This window comes from Pituophis catenifer, unplaced genomic scaffold, assembly GCF_029215685.1.
Source record: "Pituophis catenifer annectens isolate HBS135680 unplaced genomic scaffold, rPitCat1.0.hap2 SCAF_5, whole genome shotgun sequence".
Classification (NCBI taxonomy): domain Eukaryota; kingdom Metazoa; phylum Chordata; class Lepidosauria; order Squamata; family Colubridae; genus Pituophis; species Pituophis catenifer.
Window position 1 is genome coordinate 79045514 of NW_027256885.1, and position 21251 is coordinate 79066764.

Genomic DNA, 21251 nt, shown 5'->3' on the forward strand with positions numbered 1-21251 from the left:
GCCTGGGAGAGTTTCCTTGAGTGCTTGTGCAAATTCCTCCACTTTGCCCTGATTGCAGGTCTTGTTGATGTCAATTCGTAGTCTTCCTTCCTTCTTCGAGTGATGCAATCTCTTTGTTTGCAGTTTTATTCTGCTGCACACCAAGGAGTGGTCTGTATCGCAATCACCACTCTGATAGCTGCGTGTGATTGTAATATTGGGGAGGTTGGAACGCCTGGTAAGGATCAAGTCAAGCTGGTGCCAATGCTTCGATCTTGGATGTCTCCAAGAGACTCTGTGTTGAGGCTTTGTTTTAAAGTATGTATTGCTAACGCAAAAACCATAGTAGCACAAAACTCCAGCAGGCGTTGGCCATTTTCGTTCATCTTCCCAACGCCGAACTGACCTAAACAAGTGGGCCAAGAAGTATAATCAGCTCCAACTCTGGCATTAAAATCGCCAAGGATAAACAGTGGTTCTTTCTCAGGGATATTTTTGATAGTAGCAGCCAGATCGTCATAGAATTTGTCTTTGGATTCTACTGAAGATGATAATGTCGGTGCATATGCGCTAATAAGAGTAATCAGCCCTGCTGATGAATGGAGCTGCAAGGACAGAATTCTTTCACTTCCTGCAGCAGGTGGAGTAATGGATCCTAGTAGGGTGTTTCTGACCGCGAAGCCAACCCCATATTCCCTAGACTCGTTTGATGGTTTTCCCTGCCAGAAGAATGAGAAGTTTCTCTCCTTAACAGATCCCGAGTCTAACAGTCTTGTCTCTTGAAGGGCAATGATGTCCATCTGCAGTCTGGTCAACTCCATGTCAATGGCAGCTGTCTTACATACATCATCTATGTCTTGTAAATTGTCAGAAAAGACGGGGGTCATTGTCCAAACATTCCAGGTGCCCAACTTTAGGGCTAAAGTTTTCTTATGTTTGTTGCATGGTGCAAAGTTATTGATCTGCTTGTCGGCTTTGACCCTAAACCCCACGCACCCTGTGAAGTTAACAGACCGTGGCGGGGCAGCACCTTACTGGCTGGGGGCTGCCCAGCTTAAGGCGGGCAGTAGCTGCCCAATGAGGTACAATGACCTCTCCCACTGACGAAAGTGGCCCCTGGCGACACGCTCTACGCCAATCAAGCAAAGACTTATAAGCGGTAACTGCCACTTCCCATGTTGTTTCAATGCTGTATGCAAAGCTGGAGTGTCCTCTCCAGAGCACGAGGCCTGAGTAGATTAATATGGAGGATAGACTGTTACCCAAGCAGCAGATCCCCCCTCTCCACGTTGCTGAAATAGTCCAATGGAACGGCAAAGCCAATACAATTAGTTCCAGCTGCATTGGAGGAGTTACCAGAACGTGACTGTACACAGTCACGAACTGCCTCCGGGACTCCGGCTCCGGATTTTGCCTCGAGGTTGACTCCTGAAGGCTTTTCCAGTAGTAGATATAGCCACAAGGCAGTGGAGGTTTGTAATCAGAGTTTCCCTTCTCCTAGAAGATGGTTCTGCCGTTTTATCTGCCGTTGGGGCATAAAGCCCTCTTCCACCTTCAAAAGAGTTGACCATCTACTCCTGTAACCCTGGAAAGGGGCCCTTACGAGGTGCTACCAGCTGGGCCAGCTGGGCCAAGGTTTTTTAGAGAGGTATTACTCCTCTAGCACTCCTCCTCACTCCAGGACTCCTGCTCCAGGTTTTGCCTTGAGGTTGACTCCTGAAGACTTTCCCATAGATGGGTATAGCCACAAGGCAGTGGAGGTTTGAGATCGGAGTTTTCCTTCTCCTACATGAGTTGCCTTCCAAGGCTTGTGGAGGGACATAAGCAGCAATTAGTAGAAATGAGAACTTGTGTGGACAGTAAAATGGTTTACAGTTGATAAGTAAAGTCTCTAAGTTTTCATCACAGAATTTATACATTGCTCAAAAAAATAAAGGGAACACAAGCAGAAGACATCCGAGATCTGAATGAATGAAATAGCCTTATTAAATACTTTGTTTGTTACATACAGTAGTTTTGTGTTCCCTTTAGTTGTTTGAGCAGTGTATAAACTACTGTATGCAAAGAACAAAGTATTTAATAAGGCTATTTCATTCATTCATTTAGTTGTTTGAGCAGTGTATAAACTACTGTATGTAAAGAACAAAGTATTTAATAAGGCTATTTCATTCATTCAGATCTCGGATGTCTTCTGCTTGTGTTCCCTTTATTTTTTTGAGCAGTATATATTATAGTTATATCCTGAGACCAGCTGTTGTTGATATATAAGCATAAGCCTCCTCCCTTCTTTTTACCTGATGATTCTGCAATTCTGTCTGCTCTATGTATCTGAAACCCTGGAATTTGCATGCTGTTGTCATCAATATCATAATGTAACCAGGTTTCAATAAAGCATAGGGCAGTTGCGCTGTGAAAATCAGAGTTGTATCTGTTTAAAAGGAGTATTTCATCCATCTTGTTAGCAAGTGAACGTAAATTTGTCAGGAAGATTGAAGGCAGAGCAGTTCTATTTCCCCTATTCCTTAGCCTGCTTAAAATTCCTGCCCTTTTACCTCTCCGTCTCCGTTTCCTCTGTTTGTTTGTTTTTGGGTAATCCATAGCTCTGGGGAAATTGCTTCTTCCCATGTTAGAATTTCCTCCGCATTTGTAAAGGGGGGGGGTGAGATCACAGAAAGATGCTCCTTAAAGAAACATTGCTTAATTCTTAGCAGATGGTCTAGTGAGTATGAAATCCGTAGTGAGTCACAGAGAATAATAAAAAATAAAGAAACCATTAGAGAGCATTTTACCAAGGCAGCCTTCGGCGGCACTATCTTGAATCTATCTACTGGGGATACAGGTGAGGGAGATGCCCAAGCCAATGAAGTTCGAGCAGGTCAACAGCTCCTTGTTGGGGGAGGGCAGCTACCCATGTCACAGAGCCAGTGAGGCTGGAGATGGGGGAGCATTCAGAAGTGCTTCAGTTCATTGTGGTGGCAACAATGTCTGAATCTGTCATTCTAGGGCTGGCCTTCTATTGTTGAATTCTATTTTTTCCATACCATAAGAAAGCATGCCAGCCTAGTTGCAAATCATGTCCTTCCAAAGTCAATAGTCTTGTATTTCTCAATAGAATCCATTCTTTAACCCAAGTTAACATCGCTGCTTGATGATAAAGTTCCCAATTTGGTAGACCAAAACCTCCTCTAGTCCTAGCGTCTTGAAGCAGTTTAATATTAATTCTTGCTTTCTTTCCTTGCCATATATTGCCTTGCCACATCATTTTATTCAAACTTTCAAAATATTTTTTCTCCAGCTTTATCGGAATTGTTTGAAAAATTCTTGGTAGTACATTCATTTTGATTAGCGCTATTCTTCCCATTAACAATAGTTGTAGTTTTTTCCATTTTTCCAAGTCTATTTCAATTTGATTTCTCCATTTATAGTAGTTATCTTCCTTCACTGTGATACATCTTGAGGTTAATTGGATGCCCAAGTATTTCACTTTCTTCACTATTTGAATATCTAATTTCTCCATTAATTGCTTTTTTTGTTTTTCTCTCATATTTTTAACTATAATTTTTGTTTTATCTTTATTTATTTTCAATCCAGCTACTTCTCCATACTCCTCTATTTGCTTCATTAGCTTTGGGCCCATTTCTATAGGTTCCTCCTTAATAAATACTAAAGCATCCGCAAATGCTTGTAGCTTGTATTCTTCTCTTTTAATTTTCATTCCATTTATTTCTTTATCTTGCCTTATTTTTCTGTTTAAAATTTCTAGCATCAAGATAAATAACAATTATCTTCTAGCATCAAGATAAATAACAATGGAGATAACGGACATCCTTGTCTAGTTCCTTTTCTGATAGCTACTTTCTCTGTCATTTCACCATTTACCTTTGCCGATTGGTCTTTGTATATAGTCTTAACCATATTAATGAATATATCACCAAAGTCCATCTTTTGTAATTGTATAGTCATAAATTGCCAATTCACATTGTCAAATGCTTTCTGTGCATCTAAAAATAACAATGCCATTTGTTTCTCTGAATGTACCTCATAATATTCCAATGTATCTAATATAATTCTTATATTGTCTCTAATTTGCCTTTTAGGCAAAAAAACCATTTTGGTCTGAATGTATGAGTTCATTTAGTAACCTTTTCAATCTTTCCGCCATAATTGATGCAAATATTTTGTAGTCCGCATTTAATAGTGAAATTGGTCTATAATTCTTTATTTGTTGTAAATCTGTTTCTTCTTTTGGTATAAGAGTTATGTATGCCTCCATCCATGAGTTCGGCACCTTGGCTTCTATTAATAAGTCATTAAATACTTGTAACATTGTATCACTTAGTACATCTTGCAATTTTTTATATAGCTCTGCTGGTAGTCCATCTGGTCCTGGGGTTTTTCCATTTTTCTGCCTTTTAATTCCCTCCACCAATTCCATCATTGATATCCTTTCTTCTAGTGCTTTTTTTTTAATTTTTCTGGTATTTTGGGAGTCATTGCTTTTTCCAAATATTGTTCTATTTTCTCTTCTGAAATCTGTTCTTGTTGATATAATTTCTTATAATATTCCTCAATTATTTTTTTCTTTTCCTCATTTCAATGACATATCTTCCCATCTTGATCTAGTAATTGAGTTATCAGTTTCCTTTCTTTTTCCTTTTTCATTTTATATGCCAGCCATCTTCCTGGTTTATTTGCATTTTCAAAAAAAAATTGCTTTGTTGATTTTATTTTCCTTGCCAAGTCTTTATTCTCAATTAAGTTCAATTTATGTTTTTCCAAGTCCATTAAATTTTTAATTTTTTTGTCTTGTGGGTTTTTTTGCAATTCTTTCTCTAATTTCTTATACTCCTTGTCAGGTGTGCTTCCTTCAAAGTCCAAGAAAGAATGACCCAGACTCCATTGTTTATAGAAGCAGGTACTTTTACTGAAGTGATCGCAACCAAAGAAAAGCAGGATCTAAACCAAAAGCGCGAAAATTACAGATAGAAAGCATTCCCTCCCACTGTCCATCGTAAATCATCCAATCCAAGGGTCTCCCAAAGGTCAGGTGGGAGCACACGTCTGACAGGAATGCCATGACCGTTGACCCGATAGCAGCTTCAAAGATGCAGCCCAGTAGCTTAAGAATCACTTTCATTTCTGTCTGTCCAGTACACTTCCCCTCCCCCAAACTAGCTCCCCCCCGTTACCATGGCAGCCAAAACAGAAAAGGCGGAGGCTGATATTCGGCCCCCCTTCAGAAGAGATGTTAGTCCTAAAAGGGAAAAGAAAAGGGGAGAAGAGATAACAGCACATCATATCAATTACGGTTTATCAGGATATTTGGTGTGAAACAACTGTACTTTCTTTGGTGCTCAGACATCACGTTTGTTCACCCATTCAGCTTTAGACAATGGGAAATGTTTCCAGGCCACTAGATATTGCACTTTACCGTGATGCTTCCTGGAGTCCAAGAGCTCCTTAACCTCAAAATGTTGTTCCCCTTCAATCAGTATGGGGACAGGAGGAGGCTCTTGGTCTGGACGTAAAGAGGATGAATGTTCCGGTTTCAGCAAGCTAACATGAAATACAGGGTGAATTCGTCGCAAATTTTTTGGCAATTCCAACTCAACCGTGACTGGATTAATGAGTCGAGTAATTGGGAAAGGGCCCACATACTTGGGGCCAAGCTTCTTTGACTTTTGGGGGGGTTGTAAATACTTAGTAGAGAGGTAAACCATGTCCCCCACTTTATAAGCATGTGCCGGGCACCTCTTTTTATCGGCTTGGGTTTTATGTGCCCGATGTGCTTCATCTAGAGCTTTTCGAGTTACTGCCCAATTCCCTCATAACTGGTCAATCCACTCAATCAAGGAGGGGTTCTGTGGGTCATTTTGGGGTAGCTCTGGGATTGGTACAAATTCTTGGCCAGAAGCCACCTTGAACGGAGTGAACCCTGTGCTGCTATGTATGGAGTTATTATACGCCACCTCCGCAAATGGCAATAAGTCCACCCAGTTATCTTGCTGATAATTTATGTAACATCTCAGATATTGTTCTAACATGGAATTGGTTCTCTCACAAGCCCCATTTGTCTGGGGATGGTGGGCAGAGCTTAACCCCTGGGCGGAGCCTATCAACATCAGAAACTCCTTCCAAAAGTTGGATGTAAATTGTACACCCCTATCGGAGATTATACATTTCGGAGCACCATGTAACCTATAAACATGTTGAATAAACATTTTTGCCAAGGTTTTAGCTGAAGGGATCTTAGGACATGGGATGAAATGCACTTGTTTAGAAAACAAATCAGTTACTGCCCATATGACTGTGCACCCCCCACTATCCGGCAGGTCTACAATAAAATCCATTGATATCTCTTTCCACGGGGCATTTGGCCTCGCCACACTCTGAAGTAGACCAGGTGGCTTCCCCAGAGGTCTCTTAGCTGAGGCACACACTGGGCAGCTAGCTACGTATGCCTCTATGTCCTTTTTGAGTGTGGGCCACCAGAATTGTCTTTTAACGAGATGGAGAGTTTTAACAAATCCAAAGTGTCCCACCACCTTGGCGTCATGAGCGTGCTGCAATACTGTTACTCTCAAACTGGCAGGAACATACAATTTGGCTCCAACCCAAGCTACTCCATCACAAAGTGTACATTCATTCGAGTGGGTTTGAAACCACTCGTCAGTTTTCAGAGCTTCTTGTAGTTTCTGACGCAAATCACCTGAGAGGGCTGGATCACCCCTTGCTTGCGCTCTGGTAGTCACTGGTGCCGCCAGTTGGGTCGAAGGGATGATTGGGCGAACCACTTCCTCCTTGGTACTGTTGTATTGAGGCAATCTGGAAAGTGCATCAGCCATGAAATTCTTTCCACCAGGAAGGTAGTGTAGAGTGAAATTAAAACGGTTGAAGTGCTGAGCCCAGAGAACTTGCTTTGGTGACAGCTTACACGGTGTTTTCAACGCCTCCAGGTTTTTATGGTCAGTCCAAACTTCAAAAGGATGCTTAGCTCCTTCAAGAAATTGTCTCCACATTAACAATGCCCAGCGTACTGCAAAAGCTTCCTTCTCCCATATGGCCCATCTCCTTTCAGTCTCCGACAATTTATGGGATGTATAGGCACAGGGTTGTAATTTCCCTTCTGCATTCTTTTGCAGGAGTACTGCTCCTACTGCCATGTCACTCGCGTCAGCCTGTACTACAAAAGGCTCTTCCATGTCTGGATGTTTGAGGACTGGTTCAGAGGCAAACAACCGTTTTAGCTTTTCAAATGCCGCCTGACAGTCCATAGTCCACTCAAGGGCCCGGGAGGGCTTTGGTTTTGCTTCACCTTTTGTTTTCAGCAGATTTGTTATTGGTAGCGCAATTTTTGCGAACGAGGGGATGAACTGTCTATAGAAGTTAGCAAATCCCAAGAAGCTCTGTAGTTGTTTGCGGGTGCGTGGCGGGGCCCATTCCAATACAGCCTGGACTTTTCCAGAATCCATCTCTATTCCTTCATGCGATATGCAATATCCAAGATAGTCAATTTTGCTTTGGTGGAATTCGCACTTGGAGAGCTTGGCATACAGTTCAGCAGCCCTGAGTTTTTTCAGGACAGTTCGTACCAATTTCACATGGTCGTCCATGTTCTCAGAGTAGATAAGAATGTCGTCCAAATAGACCAACACCCCTTTATACAAGTGCTCATGCAGTACTTTGTTGATCAATTGCATGAACACAGCAGGGGCTCCTTGTAGTCCAAAAGGGAGCACTCAAAACTGGAAACATCCCAGTGGGCAGTTAAATGCTGTTTTCCATTCATCCCCTTCCTTAATTCGCACTCTGTAGTAAGCCTCTCGTAAGTCGAGTTTGGTGAAGATCTTCCCCTTTCCTAGGTGGGCTAGCATGTCCTTCATGAGCGGCAGGGGGTAGACATTTTCCACGCAAATGGCGTTCAGGTTCCTATAATCAACTACCAGATGAAAGGAGCCATCTTTCGACTTCCGGTTTGCTGCTTGTCCCCGCTGGACGCTCCTCCGGGATCGTCGAACCCACTGCCTGTAAGAGCCGCCTTTTTCAGCGGAATGGCGGCTCGAAAAAAACTCCGTTTCCATTAGGAAACGGAGATAGAGCCGGCTGGGGTGGGTAGAGTCCTCTGCCTAATCCCAAAAGTTTTTTATTTACTTTTGGGAGGGAGCGGAAGAGACTCCCCGTATCCCCAGCCGATGCTCCGGGCTCTGGGAAATCTCTGCTACACGCAGAGCTAGGGGGCAAAAGCAAGCCTGTAAATCTGTCAAATAAATTAATTAAAGAAGATATGAGCTGGACCTCTGATCCTGAAGCGCAAATATTCTTTTTATTCTATTTTGCCTAAGAAGTGAAGTGAAGGGAAAAAAGTTTTTTTAAAATGGCGATTGCTGCTGCGGCTTGAAGAGAGGCTGAAAGGGAAACTCCTTCCGTTTTCAATTACAAAGTAGCGGAATGAATACTTTTGGCTGTAACTGAAGGCAAAATCTCACTCTCACTTCTGTTTTTTTTTTTCCTTTTTCTTTTTTTTTCTATGAGGATCTGATATTGATCTTGGTTGGAAAAAAGTTTTTTTTTTTCTCTCTTCTCCAGTAAATTTTGTCTGCGTGGAAAAATGGCAATAGAATTTCTTCTTGAGGAGATTGTAAGAAGGGATGAGATTGTGAATCAGCAACTTGAAAAATTTAAGTTGGAAATCAAAGAAATTGGTGAATTGGTGAAATCTAAGTTTGGCTTTTTGGATCGAAAGATTTTAAAAACAGCTAATGGCTTAGCAGACTTTATGACTCAGTTGGAAGCAAATACTAAGTCTGAAATGAAAGAAACTGAGGAGAATTTGGATGACAAGATCCAAAAAATTAAAAAGGATTTGGCAAACACTCAGGATAATAGTTCAGAAGACAAACTTAAAATGGAGGCTGATCAAAAGACTGTTAATGAAGAAAATGTACAACAGAGGATTGAAAGAGAAGTTTTAATGATCCAATACAATTTTACAGAATATGCAATTAGACTGAGAGGTTTGCAGGAAGATAACAGAGATGATTTAAGGAAGATATCTTCTGAAATTCTGGCTGGGATTTTAAAGGTTCAACCTGATGAAGTGTTTTGCAGGATTGACAGAATTTATAGAATAAACTCCTGGTTGGCAAAACAAAGGCAATTGCCTAGAGATGTGGTGATTTATTTTACAGACAAAGAAATTAGAAATAATATTGTGCAGAATTCTTATGATTCTGCTTTGCAATTTCGTGGAAGAAAGATTTGGATTTTTAAGGAACTCCCGCCCAAGATGTTAATGGAGAGGAAGAAATTTGGTTTTCTAGTGAATGAGTTAAAAAAAAGGAATATTCTATTTAGGTGGGACGTCCCAGTTGGTTTAATACTGAGGCACCAAGGAGTAAGATACCAACTGAATACTGTTGAAAAAGCGGAAGAATTTTATCAAAAAATTTTAAAAATAAATTTAACATCTTTAGGCATAACACAGGACAAGCAAAAGGAGTTGGAAATAAAGGGAAAACATCAAATTACAGAGGCTGTGGTAGATAAACTGTTTTTGGACTCTTTGGATACCCCAGCTGGACTGTCTATAAATTTGAGAGCAGTGTCATCTGATTCTAATGTGATGAATTATCAACTTACAGACAAGTGCGTAAATCAACCAGTTGATATACAAGTGATGGAAAAGACATATGAGATAATAAAACAAAACCAACAAGATCAATTTACAAAGCAGAATGACAACCGATCAGCTGATACACAACTTGTAGGAAGGAAATCTGGATGGAAATGCAACCCGCAAAAGAAAAAGAAAAGAAACAGATCTCGTAGAAATAGTAGTTTCTAAACCAAGAAACAGTGAAGCCAGGGATTTTAAAAAATAAATGAATATGTGAAAAGATATTGGAGGCGAATTATCGTTTAATACTATCTTGAGGAAAGTGGCAGATCTCTGCAATGCCATGATTTTGGGATGTGGAAAGAGCCTTACATTGTTGGATTTGAACTATCTATTTTGGATTTCTTTTACCGATAAATATATTATATCTATTTTGAGTTACAAGGCAAGAGAGTCATGCTGGGGCATGCAGAAGATCTGGCTGTTACCCACTAAGATGATGGGGATTTATAATCCTGATGAAAACTACAATTACAACTATATGGAATATAATTATAATGTCACTCGGGTGGTTGTTTTTACTTTTATATATACATGAGGATATTCATTATTGATGGGGGCAGAAGATGACTGAAGATTTTGAATAAACTGTTGCACCAGGATGCTATGCTACCCTATTATGGATGACGGATTTAACAATCTAGTGGAAAGACATCAAAGAAGATACTAAATGAATTATAAATTTAAAGTTATTGTTTTTTCTCTTTTTATAAAATGGAATGTATATATAGACATATGTATATTTTAGCAGAGTGGGCAGTGGATTATATTTAGAATTGTAGTGCATGGTAATCTTGCAGGAAACTGGGTTGAAATAGGCTAGTTTAGTGATTGATTAGTTTAAGAAAAAGGATTTTTAAGTCATATATTTTGGGGAGTGGAAGAATTGGATAGAACTGAATAAATGTTAAATTTGGAGAAGGCTGCTTTGAAATGTTAAATTAATATATATAAAAGTAAAGGTTATGTTGTTGTAATAATAATAATATTTTATAAGTTTGGGGGAGGAGAAAAAGGGTAGATTGTGAAAAGCGAAGAAAAGCGGAGTTATAAGAATACTATGCTAAGGGTCAGTACTTTGAGGAGTGAGTAAGGGCATGGTAAAATATTATGTAATTAATTATGAATTAGCTTATTGTTGTGAAGAAGAAGTCACAGGGGGGGATGGGTGGTGAGGGGGGGTTAGGGAAGAAGGGAGGAAAGGGGGAAAAACTTGTATTTGAAAAACTTTTTCAATAAAAAAAAAAAAAAAGAAAGAAAGGAGCCATCTTTCTTTTCCCGGAACAGTACCAGCGCCGCCACCCTTGGTCTGGCTGGTTGGATAAAACCCTGTTCTAGGTTTTTGTCAATGAACTTTCGTAACTCCCCCAGTTCTCGAGAGGTCATAGGATAGATCTTTGGCTTAGGGAGCTTTACCCCAGGGAATATTTCAATTGTACAGTCCGTAGCTCTGTGGGGGGGCAACACGTCCGAAGCTCTTTCACTAAAAACTTCTTGGAGATCCCAATACTCCTTTGGAATCTTCTCCCCTTCAATATGACCTATTGCCACCTCTGCCCCTTCGTGTTCTACTCCATCCTCAAGGGGGGGTTCTTCCCTTTCTAGTCCAGGGTTTCTGGTGCGGATGCGCAAAACCCCCGTTTTCCAGTTAACACGCGGGTTCCATCTACGGAGCCAGGGCAGTCCAAGTATGAGGGGTCGTTCCATGCTAGGGGCCACAATAAAACTGAGAGTCTCTATGTGATCCCCCAATTGCATTTCAATGGGTTCAGTCTCAAAACTGGCTGGGCCCCCTCCTGCTATTGATCCATCCAGCTGACAGAACGCAATGGGCCTGTCAGCATTTCAACCTGCATTTACTCTAGTGCTGACATAAGAAGAAGAGGGGGCCTTTTTAACATTTTTAGTCTCAGGCCCATTTTCTCCACCACTTTCGGGCTGATTATGCACCTGGGGCACCCAGAGTCTAATAGGGCTAGCAGCTGCGCGTGTGCCCCTGTGGACGGCACCCTTATTTCTATGGGAACGAGCATGGGGCCCTCAGTGTGACTCACCAGATCATCGGAGTCGGAGTCGGAGTCCGTCTCGCTGTCGTCCACGGTGGTTGGAGTTCCCAACTCACCCTGGTTTCGGGGAGCGAACTCAATGACTTCCCCTTTCAAGGCAGTTTCGTGGGCTTTTGCAGGCACTTTGTCAGCCTTCTTTGGCCCCGAGCCGGTAGATTTTGGCACTGGCTTGGAGAAACACTCAGCGACCCGATGACCTTCCTTGCCACATTTGAAGCATGTGAAGGGCTTTGACTTGGGTTTGAATTCCACTCTCCCCCTGGCCATCTTGGGCGCTCCTTTGCGGTAGTAGTAGGATGACGGGTCCCCTGTACGGCCCCCTCGGAGTCGGCTTCGGGCCAGATCGATCTCCACGTCCTCAGCTACTACGTACCAACTCTGCAAACCTTCGGGGACCCCCCGTGCTCTACAGTCTTTGTAGATGTCTTCATTCAACCTATCCTTAAAACTCTCCAGTAGGGCCGCTTTGGACCACCCTGTCATAAAAGGTGCCAGCTCGTGGAACTCTTGGGTGTATTCTGCCACCGATCTCTGGCCCTGCTGGATACCCTTCATTCGGAGTCTCGCTTTCCGCTCAGCTAGGTGGTCTTCAAACCGCCTCCTAAGGGCCCCCATGAACAGGTTGTAGTTTCTCAGCAAGGGAGAGTTGTTATTGTGGAGGACCACCATCCATTCAGCTGCCACTCCCTCTAGGGCATTCGTGACGCATCTCACTCATGACGCATCTGACAGGTAGTCCTCCCCCCAGTCCTGCATGTGGTTCCACACTTGGGTCAGGAAAAGCCCCAAGGTCTTCGAATTCCCTCCATACTTTTCAGTTAGGGGGGGGGATTTTTGGCTTTTTGTGTCTCCGGGGTGGGGCCTGCAAGGCTGGGGGTCCCTGGGCTGCTGCATCCCTGGCTTGGGTCCCCGAAGCCTGAGATGCTCCTTCCCCAGCTTCCTCTTCCTCTCCCCCACAAGCAGTCTCTTCTGGATCCACTCTGGGGTAGTCTCCTCCCTTCCCACCAGGGAATACATAAGACTCACGTTTTTTCCGGCTTTCCTCGGCATCGTGGATGAGTTGCATAGCCTGAGCAATCATGAGGCTCTCCTTTTGCTCTTGCAGCCACACTGCCTCTCCCTTACGAGGTCTGGAGCTGGTTAGTCCTCGGGGGGTCCTCGCCAGGTCCGGCAGCCTTCCTACTCCCCTCGACCATCTGGCTTCCTCTGGCTCCTCTCTCAGCCGAATTTTTTCCATCCATTCCGCAGCTTCCTTTTCTGCTTGAAGTGAAGTTATCGTAGAGCCAGAAGATCCCATCTGATCTCCGTCACTCTCTTGATCAGACATAGTTTGGGTTCAGCCCCCTCAGTAGTTATCCGGGATGGTTGGAGAATGTAGATCCTGCTTAATGTCAGGTGTGCTTCCTTCAAAGTCCAAGAAAGAATGACCCAGACTCCATTGTTTATAGAAGCAGGTACTTTTACTGGAAAATGAAGTGATCGCAACCAAAGAAAAGTAGGATCTAAGCCAAAAGTGCGAAAATTACAGATAGAAAGCATTCCCTGTTAAGTGTGTTCAAGGATCGTGCCCAATAACTCCATAAGCAGGTATTCATTAAATCAGATATTGTTTATTAACAAAGCATCTTATCATTACAGGTGCAAGTCTGGAACTGAAGCAGGACCGCATGGCTGACCCTTAAGTACCCCCTGGGCGTGGCTAAGGTAAGGAGGGGTTATTGGGTTAGGGTGGACCTTGGGGGCTGGCTTGTCCAGCCCCCCTGCCTCTAGCTCTGGGTCAGAGGCAAGGCATTTATTCATGACAAAACCCCCTCTAAATGCCTGGCCGAGGTATTCTTGGGTGGTGCATACCTGAGGTGTCATTTTCAGAAGGACACCCAATTTTGATGCTAGATATGTGTGCTGTTTGTTTTGCAATGGTTTTGTTAGTATGTCCGCTGTTTGTTCTTCTGTGTCACAATGTATAACTCTTATGAACCCAATGCTTGCGAACTGTCTAACATGTTTGTATTTTATGTCGATATGCCTCAACCTTTGACCAACTGCTTCAGCCTTTGATATTTCCATAGCGGCTTTATTGTCTTCGTGTATGGTGATAGGATAGTTCGGTTCGGCCCATATGTCCGCAAGCAGGTCATCAAACCAGACCAGGTTGTTGGCAGCCTTGGACAAACATATATATTCAGCCTCTGTGGTGGATGTAGCTACCAGGTCCTGTTTGCCCGTGTACCAATGTACTGGGCTGTTGTTTAGGAAGAATACGTAACCTGAAGTGCTCTTCCTGCTTTTCACGTCCCCAGCCCAGTCAGCATCTGCGTAGCATGTGAGTGTGGGTGTTGTGGTATTCTCGGGTTCTAGTGATAGGCAGCCATCGGAGCTATGCTTTAGGTATCTCAATACCCTTTTGATGGCTTCCCAGTGGTACACGGTGGGTTTACCTACATGTCGAGACAGCAAGTTAACTGGCAGGGCGATGATTGGCCTTGTCCAGTTCGCAATGTATAATAGAGAGCCTATGGTGGATCTGTATAATGTGTTGTCTTTGAACGCCTCAGCCTCATTGTACATGTCCTTTAAGAAGTCTGGTTGCATTGGCGTTTCACACCCCTTGGCGTTTGTCATATTGCATTTATGTATCAGTTCCAAAATTTTGTCTTTCTGTGATAGTTGAAAACCTTTGCCTGTTTTTGTGATTTGCACCCCCAAGTATTTATCTACCTTACCCAATATTTTCAGTGAAAAGTGTTTTCCCAGCTCATTGGCGAAGTCACTGCACTTGCTAGGCTGGTCACCGATATATAGTATGTCGTCCACATATATCAAGACATACTCGAGGGAATTGCCTGACTTCTTGGTGAAGAAGCAGTTGTCGGCCGAGGTGGCTGAGAACCCCATGGACTTCAGTGTCTTGGATAAGCATTCGTACCAGCGTTTCCCTGATTGTTTGAGTCCATACAAGCTTCTGTTCAGGACCCAGGTTTCCCCCTTCCTGGTGCTTTGGCTAGGTGGCGCTCTCACGTATATCTCTTTATCGAGCTCAGCGTGCAGGTAAGCGGTTTGCACGTCGAATTGGTGCACTTCTAACCCAAGTAGTGATGCAATTACCAACGCACATTTTACACTTTCAGCCCTGACTGTGGGGGAGTATGTTTCCGTGTAATCATCAGGGTATTTTTGGGCGAACCCCTGTGCCACCAGTCTAGCCTTGTAGAGGACTTTGTTTCCCTCTAGTGTTTTAACTTTGTAGACCCACCTGGTGCCTATGGTCGTTTTGCCTGCTGGGACTTCAGAGGGGGTGTATACGTTTAGTTCCCTCAGGCTGTCCATTTCCCTTTCCATGGCTTGTTCCCATTTTGCTCTTTCCCCATCTGGTAACTTCAGTACATCCTCATATGTGTTGGGGGTTATTTGGTTAGTGTGGAGGGATAACACGTAGTCCCCTAACCTTTCTGGCGCTTTGCCCCTGTTTGCCCTGATTGGCCTGGCAGGGGGTGTCTCAGTGTCATGCATGTACCTGAGTGAGTCCACCTTGATGCATGGGTGGTTCTCCTTCCACTCCTTCACTAGTATTTCCTGTCTCTTGGGTTTGCCCTTTTCCTGCTCTGTGCCATTTCCTGTGTTGTGCTTTATCTCCCTTTGGCCATCCCCTGGACCGTCCTTGCTAAGGGATACCTCATTGAGGTGTATCTTGGACCAATTGGTATTTTCGTGGAAGACAGCTGTTCATGATATCACAAACTTGTTGTTGCTGTCTATGAATCTATATCCCTTCGTCCCTGGTTCATACCCCATGAACCTCAGCCTTCTGGATACCCTGTCTCCCTTATGTCTCAATTGTTTGGGGATGTGCACATCTGCTGTGACCCCGAATATGTGTAAGTGTGACACCTGTGGTTTCCTTTGGTACATCAACTCGTATGGAGTTTTATTCAGTACGTTGGACCATAGCCTGTTCAAAGTGTAGTTTGAATAAATGAGTGCTTCTGACCAGAAATGCTGCCCTAAACCAGCATCCTCTAGTGCGCACCTCATCATAGTCTGCAGTGTTCCATTTTTTCGTTCTACAACGCCATTTTGAAAGGCGGAAAACGGAGAAGTCGTGTAGTGGACTATCCCGCGTGTCTTCAGCCATCGTGAGAAGTCGCTTGACAAAAATTCAGACCCCCGGTCTGTCATTATTTGTCTGATCTTGGTATTATGTTGTGTCTCCACCCTTGCATAGAATTCCTTAAATTTTTGGAATACCTCGCTCTTGTGTTTTAGTGTGTATACGAAGCCATAGAGGCTGAAATCATCCACTATGGTCAGGAAGTACCTCTTCCTGTATTTGATGGAGGGCCTTAGCGGTCCCACTAGGTCCATATGTATGAGTTGGAAGATTGAATTGGTTGTGCGCACTGATTTTTTTGGCCTTGGTTTGGTTTTTAATTTGGAGCTCTTACAAATAGAACACTCAAGATAGTTCTCACAATTCTTTATTTTTACACCCTCAGAGCATTCCATCATTTTCTGCACCAGAGGAAAGCTAATGTGTCCTAGTCTTCTGTGTAACAGGTGTGCACAGTTGTCATGCATTAGCTTTCCTATCGCTGGCTTTTCTTTCCTGGGTGTCCCCTGCCCACTTGGGTCACCAGTGGTGTGTGTGTGACTAACCCCCTCTACTTCCTCACTTGTGTTGTCTGGGTTGTCGGGTTTAACCTTCTGGTGGTTGTTTGCCTTGGGCTGCCTGTCCCTGACTGGGTGGAGGAATGGCAGGTCCCCACTGATCACTATTTTCCCTATGCTTTTGCCCCCTCTAGTTACCTGTGCCTTTCCTTCCTTGAATGTCACCTCGACATTGTTGTCCTTGCTTAGTTTTAGAGTGGCAAGGATGTTATAGGGTATATTTGGCACTAATAGTACTCCTTGTATCACTCCTACCCCTGGCACGTATGCGTTACCTTTACCCGTTACTTGCACATTGTTCTGGTTAGCCACTTTTATTATAAAACTTTCTTCTGTAAATGAGGTTAGTAAGTTACGGTCATGTGTGGTGTGGTTTGTGGCCCCTGAGTCCAGCAGTCATGTGCCTTCCTTCCTGTCCTGGCCTTTGTGTTGTTCTTGGTCTCCTATCCCATATAGTGACCCAGTCTGGCTCTTCCTGGAGCTGTCCCTGTGATTTCTCCTGTCCCTGGGGCTAGGGGAATCCCTACACCTGTGTCTGTCCTCTGGCGAGCGTCTGCTGGTGTATCTTGCCCTTTGTTCTGGTCTGTCCCTTCTGTGTGACCTGTCCCTGTCCCCTGTGTTTCTAGGGCAGTCCCTTTTGTAGTGGTTTCTTGACCCACATATGTAGCACTCTGTGTTACTGTGGCTCCTACTCTGTGGCTCAGCCTTTCTGCTGGGTCTCTGCTCCCTGCGGCTTAGTGAGCGGTCTTTCCTGATGCTGTCTTTAGCTATTAGTTTGCTTGTTAGTAATTCCAGTGAGAGTTTCCCTGACCCTAGGTTGTCTATCTGCGTGATAAATGTGTCCCAACTGGGGTCTAAAGAATTTACAATGATGCTTATCATAGTCCTCTCACTTATGACCTCCCCCCTTTGTGTCAGCTGGGCCCTGGTGGCATTTAGGGACAATAAATGCTCGCTCATTGGGGTCCCTGCTTTAAGTTTGGTGGCATAGAACTCTCTGGATAATCTAGTGGTGCTTGCTACGCTTTGGCAGTAAAATAGTTTGTGCATCCTCTGTATTACCTCTAGAGCAGTCAAGTGGTGGCTAATGCTGGGGTAAATGCTGGGGGTAATGCTGGCAATAACAATACAGTATGCTTTATGGTGGGTGCAATCTAATTCAAAAGTCCAGGGTTTTTCTGGGGGGTCAGTGACTAGGGATAATAGGTCTTCCTTTAGCAGGGTGACTTGGAGCTGCTGGTTCCAGTCCAGGAAATTTTCCCCATCTAGTCTTAGTTTGGGAAAGTCACTTGGCAAAGTCCCTGAACTGTAAGTTAAATTACTTACATTGTGTCACTGTCCATGGTTCCTCACGTAAGGATACTCACAATAAGGCAGAGGAACGACTGTGGCAAGTCTGAACTGACTTGCTTCTATGTGCTTGCGTCGGTGTAGCTCTATGTCTTGCTCCGTTTCTCTTACAGGGAGGCATTGCGCATGCGTGAGGTTCATTCCTGCCCAGCCACCGTGGAGTGAGGAGCTCGTCTCTGCAGCTCCCGGGTGAAGGCCTCAATCTTCCGGATGGGCCTTCGGTTCCTCCTTGGTCGGCCTCGCTTGTCCGGAATCGTCGCGGATCGCCGTCTGGAGCCTCGGGAAGCGGTGAGGATCGCCCGGGAAGGTCAGAAGTCCCGTTGGGGCCGCGAATGGTCCCGGATGGGCCGGCCTTGTGTGGGTGTCGCCTCCGGGTGTCGGGCCGAGTCCCCTGCCCGCCGATGGACGTCCCCTGCCTGCGGATGGCCCCGTGGGCCATGGATCTGGTCCCAGTCGTCGGTCTGGTGAGTAGTCCCATCGCCTTCGGTGTCCCGTTCCTATGGGGAGGCTCCTTGGGAGTTCTGGGTGGCCCTGGGCCTGTGCGGTGGCGGTCAGTTCCCCAGGGTGGGTACCGGTGCTGGCCCTCCTCGCGTTAGGGTCCCCTTTGCGCTTTGGCCTAGCACCAGGGTGCATGTCCGGCAACTTCATTTTGTCCCCTAGGGCCGCGGTGATTAGTTTGATGGCTTTCTTGACCTCAGGCTCGGTAGGCGGGCCTGTAGGTTTTGGCTTTGGGCTTTCTTGTTTGTTGTGGTAGTTTTGGGCGGCTACTTTGGAGTAGGCCCTGATTCCCGCCATGAGATTTAAATCTCGGGAATCTATTGGTGGGTGGTCGGCCATTTTTGATGACGTCGCCTCCCAAGATGGCCGCCGCAAAAAGGGCGCGAAGTCTCCTTCGGCCTTTTCGGTGGGTTTCTGGTGGGGAAAGTCCTCCCTTACTGCGTTTTCGTCGCTGTAGTCGGATTCGTCTTCATCTTCCTCACTCGCTGCTTCGCAGCCTTTGATCAGGCTTCGGAGTTCCGCGATGAGGTCGGTGTTGCTTTGTGACGAATCTATCAGCTCCAGAAGTTTTCTTTTCAGGTCGTGCATTTCTCCTTTTGGAGTCTCGTGTTCCTTCCACCCCTCGTCACATCTGGCCGGGGTGCATGGGTGGTGGAGTAGGCCGCTTGTCTCGGGTGCCTCTCCTTGCGTGGCTTCGGGTTGGGCAAGCCGTTCTGCCATCTTCTTGGTGAATGCTCTGGTATTCACCCTGTCTGTCGTGGTCCTTTGCATGTTGTGGAGTATTAGGATTGGGCTGTTAAACCATCCTCTGCTACCATATTGTTAAGTGTGTTCAAGGATCGTGCCCAATAACTCCATAAGCAGGTATTCATTAAATCAGATATTGTTTATTAACAAAGCATCTTATCATTACAGGTGCAAGTCTGGAACTGAAGCAGGACCGCATGGCTGACCCTTAAGTACCCCCTGGGCGTGGCTAAGGTAAGGAGGGGTTATTGGGTTAGGGTGGACCTTGGGGGCTGGCTTGTCCAGCCCCCCTGCCTCTAGCTCTGGGTCAGAGGCAAGGCATTTATTCATGACAAAACCCCCTCTAAATGCCTGGCCGAGGTATTCTTGGGTGGTGCATACCTGAGGTGTCATTTTCAGAAGGACACCCAATTTTGATGCTAGATATGTGTGCTGTTTGTTTTGCAATGGTTTTGTTAGTATGTCCGCTGTTTGTTCTTCTGTGTCACAATGTATAACTCTTATGAACCCAATGCTTGCGAACTGTCTAACATGTTTGTATTTTATGTCGATATGCCTCGACCTTTGACCAACTGCTTCAGCCTTTGATATTTCCATAGCGGCTTTATTGTCTTCGTGTATGGTGATAGGATAGTTAAGTACCCCCTGGGCGTGGCTAAGGTAAGGAGGGGTTATTGGGTTAGGGTGGACCTTGGGGGCTGGCTTGTCCAGCCCCCCCTGCCTCTAGCTCTGGGTCAGAGTCAAGGCATTTATTCATGACATTCCCTCCCACTGTCCATCGTAAATCATCCAATCCAAGGGTCTCCCAAAGGTCAGGTGGGAGCACACGTCTGGCAGCATCATCAATCAGGAATGCCACGACCGTTGACCCGATAGCAGCTTCAAAGATGCAGCCCAGTAGCTTAAGAATCACTTTCGTTTCTGTCTCTCCAGTACGCTTCCCCTCCCCCAAACCTGCTCCCCCCCCCCGTTACCATGGCAGCCAAAACAGAAAAGGCGGAGGCTGACACTCCTCTTCCAATTTCTTTTGAGTTTGTCTATTCTGTTTATTTTTCCCCACATAACTCATTATCAAGCCCCTTATATATGCTTTACTAGTATCCCATACATTTTGTAATGATGTATCTTTTTTCTATTTTCTTTAAAGAAAAAAGTCAATTCTTTTTCCATATATTGTATAAAGTCTTTCTCATTTAATAAGCTTTGATTTAATATCCATCTCATTTTTTTTTTGTCCTTTCCATATCATCATTATTGGATTGTGATCTGCCCATATATATGCTTCTATATCAATCTTATCTATCTTGGATATTAAATCTGTGGACATCCACATCATATCTATTCTTGACCATGACATATGTCTATTTGAATAAAATGTGTACTGTTTTTCCTTTAGGTTTCTTTTTCTCCAAGCATCTTGCAGGCTTAGTTCATCTACCATTGTATAGAATGCTTTTGGAAGTGTCTTCCTTGGTTTTTTATTCACTTTTGTTGATTTATAGTCTAACTCATTATCAACAATCTCATTAAAATCTCCTATTATGCAAATATCCTCATATTCATGTTCTAGTATTTTCCTGTGTAGTTTCACATAAAATTCTTCTTGATTTTCATTCGAAGCACATATACCCACAAGTAATGTTTTTTTGTAGTTCATTACAGTTTCTACCATTAATACTCTTCCTTCCTCATCCTCAAATATTTTTTTGGATTGGATTGTCTGTTTAATGTAAAATACTACTCCTCTTTTGCTTTGAGAAGCCAATGTTGTGTACAATGTCCCCAATTTTATTCGCTCCAAAAGCTTTTTATGTTGCTTTCTGATATGTACTTCTTGTAAGCATATAATTTCTAATTTTAACTTCTCTAATTTGTTGAGTATTTTTCTTCTTTTTATTGCCGAGTTTAGTCCATTTATATTCAAAGATATTATTTTAATTTCTTCTTCCATTTCTTATTTATTTACTTGTTTTGTCGATCTAGTCGTTCTTATCTCTCTTTGTTCTTTAACTTCTTTTGCCCTTGCTCCTTCTCTTAACGGTCTCTCATCTTTTTTTTTAAAGAATTTTTTTTTATTTTAAAACAAAAACAAAACATAAAGCCATCATCATTCCAAACAATTACAGACAGTGAGTCAAACGGTTCGTATTCTCTTGTGCATAAATCCATTTCTAAAATACCAATTTATAACAGAAACTTATATCTTTTATAGAAAAAAAACATCAGATATTTTATCTTTACGTCAACCCCATATTTCATACTTCAATTTC

At 43.8% G+C, this 21251-nt stretch overlaps 1 pseudogene; it reads right to left on the reverse strand.

Annotated features, from left to right (window-relative positions):
- Positions 1 to 224: 224 nt before the first annotated feature.
- LOC139317722 (craniofacial development protein 2-like) overlaps positions 225 to 21251 on the reverse strand; it is a 128470-nt pseudogene continuing 107443 nt past the window's right edge.